A 9,564-nucleotide genomic window follows, 5' to 3' on the forward strand; every position below is an offset into this window, starting at 1 on the left:
CTCGTGTGCCAATATTCACCAATTTAAGTTCACTAACCCTATAAAAGGTTTAACAAAACAAGACTTAGCCCTCCTAAAAATAGTAAATTATATAGTGGGAAAGTATTGCTTATATCAATCTGTTTGTCCAATAATTTTTACAGGATTTGTGATTGTCCTATAAATTTCAAATTTGGAATACATGTTATTTGAAGGGCAAAGTTGATGATATCAATATCTCCCCTACTTTGAGTATTTAGCAGACAAACTAAGTGCAAAGTTACAATAAGTAAGAATGCCTCAACCAAAATTGTGAAATTCCTAAGCCCTTGGACAGGGCACTTAGGTAAGAAGAGGGCCCAATATTTGGAGATTTTTTTCTTTTCTCTAAGAGGCCATTCTTCTCTGTAAAGGTAAACTTGAAAACATTTCAGTCATGGTTTGCGAGGGTAGAGGTACAGGTTAAATACGTATTTCTAAACATATCTTGTTGCAGACACTTCATTCCTGAGTAGCAGTACTGTCCAGGCCCCCAGTCTAGGGGTGGTGGTGTACCAACTCCGTCAGTGTGCCAACCACTTCATGTCTGTGTATGAGAGTCACAAACAACGCCTCCGTAAACTACAGAGGCTGACCTTAGTACAGACACAAACAACACCTCTATAATTACAGAGTTATCTGACCTTAGTACAGACAACCTCAAACAGGTAAAGACACAAACAACATCTCCGTAATTACAGAGTCTATCTGATCTTAGTACAGACGACCTTAAACAGGTAAAGACACAAACAACACCTCCGTAAACTACAGAGTTTATCTGATCTTAGTAAAGACGACCTCAAACAGGTAAAGACACAAACAACAACTCCTGAAAAAACAGAGACTATCTGACGTTAGAACAGACGACCTCAAACAGGTAAAGACACAAATAACACCTCCGTTAACTACAGAGTCTGGCTGATCTTAGTACAGACGACGTCAAACAGGTAAAGATACAAACAACATCTCCATAAACTACAGAGTCTGACTGATCTTGGTAAAGACGACCTTAAACATGTAAAGACACAAATAACAACTCCGTAAACTACATAGTCTGACCTTAGTACAGACGACCTCAAACAGGTAAAGACACAAATAACATCTCCGTAAATTATAGAGTCTGTCTGATCTTAGTACAGACGACCTCAAACAGGTAAAGACACAAACAACATCTCCATAAACTACAGAGTCTGTCTGACCTTAGTACAGACGACCTCAAGCAGATAAAGACACAAATAACATCTCCATAAACTACAAAGTCTGGCTGACCTTAGTACAGACGACCTCAAACAGGTAAAGACACAAACAACATCTCCGTAAACTACAGAGTCAGACGACCTCAATTAGGTACAGACGACCTCAAACAGGTAATGTCACTAACAACATCTCCGTCATAACGATACACCACTTGTCTGGAGAGCTGCAAATTCTTGTCATATTCTCTCAAACTTTCTGTGAAAAGACACAAACAATATCCTCCGTAAAGACAGAGTCTGACTATTGACCTTACGCTCAACCACCTCAAACAGGTAAAGAAAATTATAAATTGAAAAAAGGTATGGATTTGGCGAAGGTTGTACAGATACTTTCAAACAGGTATGATGTATCTAATATGTTAAATGTTTAGTTTTCTGGAGTACAGAGAATCTGACATCTTAGTACAGACGACCTCAAACTTGCTAAAAAAGACCTAACAAAATCGTGCACTACAAACTACAACAACTGCAGTGCTTTGCTTGTATCCTTTATAATGAAGCAAAACGACCTCAAACAGGTACAGAGAAAATAATAAAAAAGAAGCAAGTTCTGTACATTTTTATAGATATGTAATCGAAGAAATTGAATTTTTAGAATAAAATAAATTATATGCCTTTTATGTATATTAATGTTTATATATGAGTATTATTTTATCAGCGTTCCTGTCAATCAGCAGAGAAGCTTACATCACATCAGAGACACACTCAACTCAGGAGGCTTCAAAGACAGGCTGTTTGTTTCTCATGTTTTTATGTTGTAATTTTTTGTCATGTGAAATGATGATTGTATGGCAAAAACATTAGTCAGTACTTTCTCAGGTATCCTTTATCAAAAAGCATTGATAATATTTTAGGATTTGGGCAATGTTATTGAAAAAGAAAATTGACTTAAGTTATAAGCATTAGCTTTTTATTAGAAAAAAAGAGTTTGGCTAAATTTCTATATTTTATGAATTAACTTTTTAAATAAATGTTTAGAATTACATTATTTAAAACATACATATTATGCTAGACCAAAAATTAAGAATCGTATATTACTATTTTATTGCACAAATGGCTTTACAGACATCTTGTAAAAGAATTGTCTGTTGCATCGAATTTTGAAATTTTTACCTGAGAAACTATTAATTGATTTTTTTGTCAATCAGGGAAATTTTGACCACCTTTATTTTACACCTTCTTTACAAGTGTGAGAATTTAAAATTGGCTGGAAAACAGACACGACTGAGTTGGGTGAATTTCCTGTAAAATTGTTTGAAAGTAAAAAATGATGTTGTGTAAAATATTAAAAAAATTTTATCTCAGTGTGTTATGTACTTCTAGTTATTGATTTCTGATTAGTTAATCTTTAATTTTTAACAGATTTGTCAGGAAGTTTATTATTTGGCGAATCTGATGCCGACTCTTTACCAGACATAGACAGACAGCTTATGATGGGGGTGACCAGTGAAGATATAGAGACACTGAAACAGACAGCAAACTCTGCCATACACGACTCTCTTCTCAAAAAGATACAAAAGATTGACCAGGTAGTGAAAGGATAGTTAATGATTCCAAATATAGGGAGAAGCCATGAGAAAAAAATGTACAAAAATGAAAGAAAAAATTAGTCCATACCTCTCCCACAGTCAACATTTAAAAAAAGATATTTGATTCCCCCCAACCCCCCTTACAAAACTGAAGACAACCCATGCATATTTAACCTTTAAACAGAGTGTGTATAAACCCTTCAACATGTTAAGATATAGTTCAAATCTTTTATTTTTTGTCTCCACCTTAATTTGTTCATTTTTTTTAACTCACAAGTTGAACTCTCTCCAACAGCAATAAATTAAAATGAATCTGTCCATCCCTTTCCTCCAGCCTGCAAAATTAAAAGGTTCCAATGTTGATTATGAGATTAAAATATTAAAAAAAAAATAATAGGAATGCCAGCTTTCAACGCACAGCTATATACCATAAGATCAGCGAAACATTGGAATTAGCATATTTTATGTGACATAATTGGGTCAATTGTGACAACAGATGGCATTATATAACACTGACGCTGCGTTAAATACAATGTACTTTTATCAAAGATTGGGTATGCTTAATTCATCAATTTGTTATGAAAAATGTCTATGGATTTATATAAACCATTGTTTGTTTGTTTGTTAAGGAATACTTTAAGTTCAGGACCCACTACAGTTTTGTGGAGGCCCTCATAAGGAGAGTTAGAAGACTTGAGGCTCAACACAGGGAGCTAATAAGTTTAAAAAACAGACACAGCTGGCTCGTTATAGTGAAATGATTGATGATGTCTATAAAATTTTAAATGACTTTTTAATGCCAAGTTCTTCTGACAGTGGACTTACTTGGCTATATCCCATGGAACTTGACGCGTTAATAGCAGCTGAAATCATTTTTGTTCATGTATTTCAAAATGTATGTGAATTAAAATGAAAACATCTACAATAAAAAAGTTTCTGAATCAGATTTCTTGTGTTTGTTTTGGGTTACATACACAGTCAAACCCTGTGTTATTTTGTGTCCAATGTGTCCAAGAAAAAAATTCTAATAAAATTTTAATTAATTTATTTTGGTTATTTAATTCCTTAAATAAGTTACATATATAACTAGATTAAAAGAATTAAGATTTATTTTAGATCAAAGGGTATATCATTCTAACTGCATCAAAAGTCCAGTATAATCAGAACTCAACAGTGTGCAGTGCATGATAGAGGGTCAAATTGATTAAAATGTACATAATAATATTTTTTTCTGTCCTGCTCACAAATATACTGCGGTTTCATCAATATTCGTTGAGCATCAATTTTAGAGGAATTTGTTGTTGAGCAAATCCACGAAATTAAATGTTCATTCAATTGAGAAATAAAATATTTATTTGCATAGGCAATGCTTTAGTCCACAAAATTGTGTATCCTTGAAAACGTCTGTTTTTACAAAATCCATGATGGCAACAAAAATTGATGAAACCACAGTAAAGAGTATTTTTCATGAGATATTGAAAGTTTCTTCTAATGTTCGGTCTTTATTGAGCAGTCATTTCAACCTTGGTAGAATTATAATAAAATTGTTTATAAATTATATGATTTATATTTTATACCTTATTGATAATATTAATATTTTAAATTTTTTTTTACACACACACATGAACATGAGAAAGTGAACCTGAATCAAACTATAATTGTATATATTCTTGTGATTTTAGTGACATTGGAAAAAGTTTCTCTCACAAATAAGTAATTATTTAAAACACATTGTTTACATGTATTTGATTTTCTTCACTTTACCATGACTAAAATACTCAGCCACAAAGAGGTTGTCTCTGGTGTCTACACATAACCCCATGGATGCTGTAGGTCACAGTTATCAATGTAACGGAGGAACTGTCCATCCTGATCTAGGATGTGGATACAGAGGTTGTTATCAAAGTCTGATGTCAGGATCTGATTCTGGCTGTCTGTTGTGATGCCGAATGGAACAAATGATCTTTTGGTAGTAGAGGGATGACCAGTGTATCTAAATCGGAGTTTTCCTGCCTGATTAACCACCACTACTGCACAGGCTTTCCAGTCAGCCACACAGATATCCAGGTTCCTGTTCTCACTGATGTATTTAAGGTTAGCAGATGAATACAGAGGTTTACCTTCACTATCAAACTGAATGGTTTGTTTCTCTGTAGAGCCGGAGTAACGGACAACTTTTGATTGTTTATCATCACTGTTCATGGTAATCAGGAGGTCACCAGAGGAGGTACTACAGACAAAGTAAGGTTTCCACCCCTGTAGTCTGATCACTTCCTGTATCTGGTCATTCTTCACTATGTTTACAGTTCTTGTACCAGGGTCAGTATAAACTAGATCTCCACTCCTTGTCACTGCTATGTCACCTGGCATCTTTCCAGACTTGGTTTGGATTGACTTCAGTAGTTTGCCCTGGAGGTTGTATAGTTTCATTATTTTCTCATCCCCACATGTCCAGATTTCTTCATCACTGAGACAGGTAACACTGCTTAGTTTGTTATACTCAGTGTCTATGGTGGTGATGAGCTCTGGTTCATCAAGCAGTGGTTTGACTGGAGGACAGGATACAGCTTCTGGTGTCTTCATTGTGTAGCCATGTTCTTCTGTTGTAATGGATAATGCTGACAGAGAACCAAATATTTGATGGAGCTGTTTTGTGTTGATCTGATATGGAGAGAAACTTGGTAATGTAACCTTGACTTTAGGAGGTAAACTTCTGAATTCAGCATTCCTTGAATTGTATGCAGAGGTTAGGGAGACATCATTTGAGTCCAGTATTTTCTTCAGATCAAATATACACTGTGTAACATCAGAAGTAATCTGTTTGATTTCTTTTTCCTGTTTATTTAGAGCAGCCAAGTGTTTAGTTTTCATCTCATCAATTTCAGATTTCTGTTTGTTGACAACAATGTTAATTTCTCTGTGCCAGTCTTCTCCTTGTATGGTGACAGCTGTTGTCAGTTTCTCATAATGTTTTTCCAAATTTACTTTTTCAGAGTATAGATCTGATGAAATTTCTTCATAAGTAGGAATATTCTTTTTTCTAGTTCTTTCAAATCTTTGTTTAAAATTTCTTAATAAAGCTGGGTTTCTGCAATATATCTTTTAATTCATGCCCATGATGTTTACCTGAGGAGATGACAGGTAGAACAGACAGGAATGTCACATATCTCACAGTAAAGTTCACAATGTTTCTGGGTATGGCTAAGGCATTTTGCATAGTTAGGCCTATAAGTTCTATGTTTGTATGGTACAACATTGTGTCTTTTGGATGAATCAGAGAGATGCTCCCCTACACAGGCCTTACACAGGTTAATCTGACAAAGTTCACAATGACTCTGTAATGCAGCTGTTTGACACAGGTCACAGAGGAGGAGAACTTGAGCTCTGTCCAGGGGGTCCATCACTGGGATTTTGGTTAAAAAATCAGATGACCCTGAAAAGTAAAGAGAGGCATGGGTCACTGACTTTAGGAATATGACGTAATTTTTAAATAAATACAATATATAAGAGTTTTACTTTGTTAGTGAAATTGTAAGAAAAGTCAATTTAGAAATAACAGGCAGAAAAGTTTTGTTTTGTTTTGTTTGTTTTTTTTTTTTTTTTTGTTTAAAAATTTTTTTAGGTAAGTAAAAAAAAATAACAGGAGGATTTACCCCCCCACTTTCAAATTCGATGCTACGTGCCTGACAGGAAAGATCTCTTGTAGTTTAAAAATGTCATATAAATCGTTTCTAATATTTGAACAAGAAATTTAAATTAGGAAAAAAAATATTAACATTTTTATGAAATCATTCAAAGCAATTTACATAGTAAGATCTAAAGTGATCCTTATGCATTTTAATGTATTATACATGTACATGTACTAGAATTGAGATCATTACTGACATCTAGAAGTATCTTGCAACATGTTAAATTTTTTTAAATATGATCTAGTCTCACCTCAAAATCCAACATGGCAAAATACGCCTGTACATAATTTACTTCCTTGTCTTCATTCTAGATTTTTACCTGTTTACCAGGTCATGTGATTTAAATGCCTCAGCTATTTATATCAATGTGTAGATATTTTAAAATAGATTAAAATTAAGGGCTGGGATTAAATATAATTATATCTATCTATTTTTCTCCTTTGTGTCCTTGAAATTTTTTTTTCTTTAAATTTTATAGAAGAAATACATATCAGTTTTTTTTATTATATGAGTTTAGATTAAGTGTACCTATGTATTTTCCTGATCAGTTTTTTTGTAAGTTTTAACAAATGACTTCATGCATATTAAAGATATGCAAAAATTGCGACAAAATAAACCCTCACAACATTTTTTTTCCATGAATTTTCAACATCTTGATTTATATTTTTATAACATATGAATTGCCTAACATGAATTTAAAGTATTTATTTACGAAAGTACGAATCTGTTTTCAAAGTCGGAGGTCATCACAATTTCTTGAATCCCTGTAAAAAGTCCATTATAAGGATGTCAAAAATCTGTTTTACTGACTTGAAAATGAGCATCAAAGAATGTATTGTGATTTTAAATGAAATCTCCAATGTATAAATGTTTAAATCCTAAATAAACAATTTCCAGTACATTGAACAGTCCTGTGCGAGTCCTTTCCTGACTTAGTTAGTTTTTATAGTTCCGTCTACATTATTCATAGGCGTCGGAGGCAGGGGAGGGGGTTAGCACGGAAAGACAAAATACATGTATTACATGTACTTGTATAGGCATTGAAGATTGGGGCGTAGGTTTGGATCCCTCCGTAATCTTTCAACAGGCACGCTTTAGTGTAGCTTAAGATAGAAATAGTTTTTTGGAAAATTTGTTCCCCCCCCCTCCTTCGTGAAATAGGATTTGCAGGTATAGACAATGTTAATTTTGAATTTTTTTTCTCCCCTCTTTCCAATTTGCTCCGATTCCGATGTTACAAGAAGTACATGTGTATGGATGATTGAACTTAAGCAATTAATATTATGAATACATAGTGTTTGTATCAATATTTAGTTCAATATTCACGATAAAATGTAATGATATAATGATTAGGAATCATTCATAACTATACGAGTGTTAGTGAAATTCCACCGAGGGGACATAAGTCATGGTCTAGGACGAGGCTTTGCGTGTAAGTTGTGAATTTCATAGTCCCCATCCAGTCCTGAGGGTTGAGATCTACGAATCAATCACATTTATTCCAATCTTCAAAATTCTTTTTTTCTTCACTCCGAATCATCTAAAAACCATACATAAGCATGATTCTAATAAGCATTGAACATGATCAAAATTATTCTGCTCTGTTCACTAAGACAGTTTAATTGAAATTAAATATAAGTTACTGCTTATTTAATTGAATCTGTGTTTGCATGGAATATTTGATGCGAATAAGTTTAATTCAAATCCATTTACTTCGCATTTACTCCTACTGGTTGTTACATGTATAGGTAGCCGCTAAAAACAATGTCATTATACAAGGAGCCCTTGTAGCAGATAACGACAACATCTCAACACAATTTACAGAGTCCAGCAGATAACAACAATCTCAACACAAAGAGTCCACAGATAACGACAATCTCAACACAAAGAGTCCATCAGATAACGACAATCTCAACACAAAGAGTCCACAGATAACGACAATCTCAACACAAAGAGTCCAGCTGATAACGACAATCTCAACACAAAGAGTCCAGCTGATAACGACAATCTCAACACAAAGATTCCAACAGATAACGACAATCACAACACAAAGAGTCCAGCAGATAACGACAATCTCAACTCAGAGTCCAGCTAATAACGACAATCTCAACACAAAGAGTCCAGCAGATAACGACAATCTCAACACAAAAAGTGCAACAGATAACAACAATCTCAACACAAAGAGTCCATCAGATAACGTCAATCTTAAAACAAAGAGTCCAGCAGATAACGACAATCTCAACACAAAGAGTCCAGCAGATAACGAAAATCTCAACACAAAGATTCCAACAGATAACGACAATCACAACACAAAGAGTCCAGCAGATAACGACAATCTCAACTCAGAGTCCAGCTAATAACGACAATCTCAACACAAAGAGTCCAGCAGATAACGACAATCTCAACACAAAAAGTGCAATAGATAACGACAATCTCAACACAAAGAGTCCAACAGAAAACTATGGAACGCCATAGCTGCCTTATGTGGCTATTTTATATTATGCTGTGGTTATTTTATATTATGCTGTGGTTATATTTATATTATGCTGTGGTTATTTTATATGAAGATGGTGCTCTTTTATATTATGTGGTTATTTTATATGAAGATGGTGCTCTTTTATATTATGCTGTGGTTATTTTATATGAAGATGGTGCTCTTTTATATTATGCTGTGGTTATTTTATATGAAGGTGGTGGTCTATTATATTATGCTGTGGTTATTTTATATGAAGATGGTGCTCTTTTATATTATGCTTTGGTTATTTTATATGAAGATGGTGCTCTATTATGCTGTGGTTATTTTATACGAAGATGGTGCTCTATTATATTATGCTGTGGTTTTTCAACATGGAGGTGGTGCTTTATTATATTGTGCTCTGGTTATTTCATGTGATGGTGGTTTTCAGTTGATTCGATACGCAAGAGCTTGCTGTTCGTATGAACAATTTCTAAACCGAGATAAATTATTGACAAACAAGTTGATGAAACAAGAATATCATCCCTCACGTTTAAAGTAATAATTTCGTAAATTCTATGGTCAATACAATGACCTTGTCAGCAAATACAATTTAT

General features: G+C 33.9%; 1 pseudogene; it reads right to left on the bottom strand.

Annotated features, from left to right (window-relative positions):
- Positions 1-4,538: 4,538 nt before the first annotated feature.
- Positions 4,539-6,237, bottom strand: LOC134280276 (E3 ubiquitin-protein ligase TRIM36-like; annotated as a pseudogene).
- Between the last annotated feature and the right edge of the window lie 3,327 nt (positions 6,238-9,564).

This window comes from Saccostrea cucullata, unplaced genomic scaffold, assembly GCF_032062105.1.
Source record: "Saccostrea cucullata isolate Sc308-1 unplaced genomic scaffold, CSIRO_AGI_Scuc_v1 ctg6006, whole genome shotgun sequence".
NCBI lineage: Eukaryota > Metazoa > Mollusca > Bivalvia > Ostreida > Ostreidae > Saccostrea > Saccostrea cuccullata.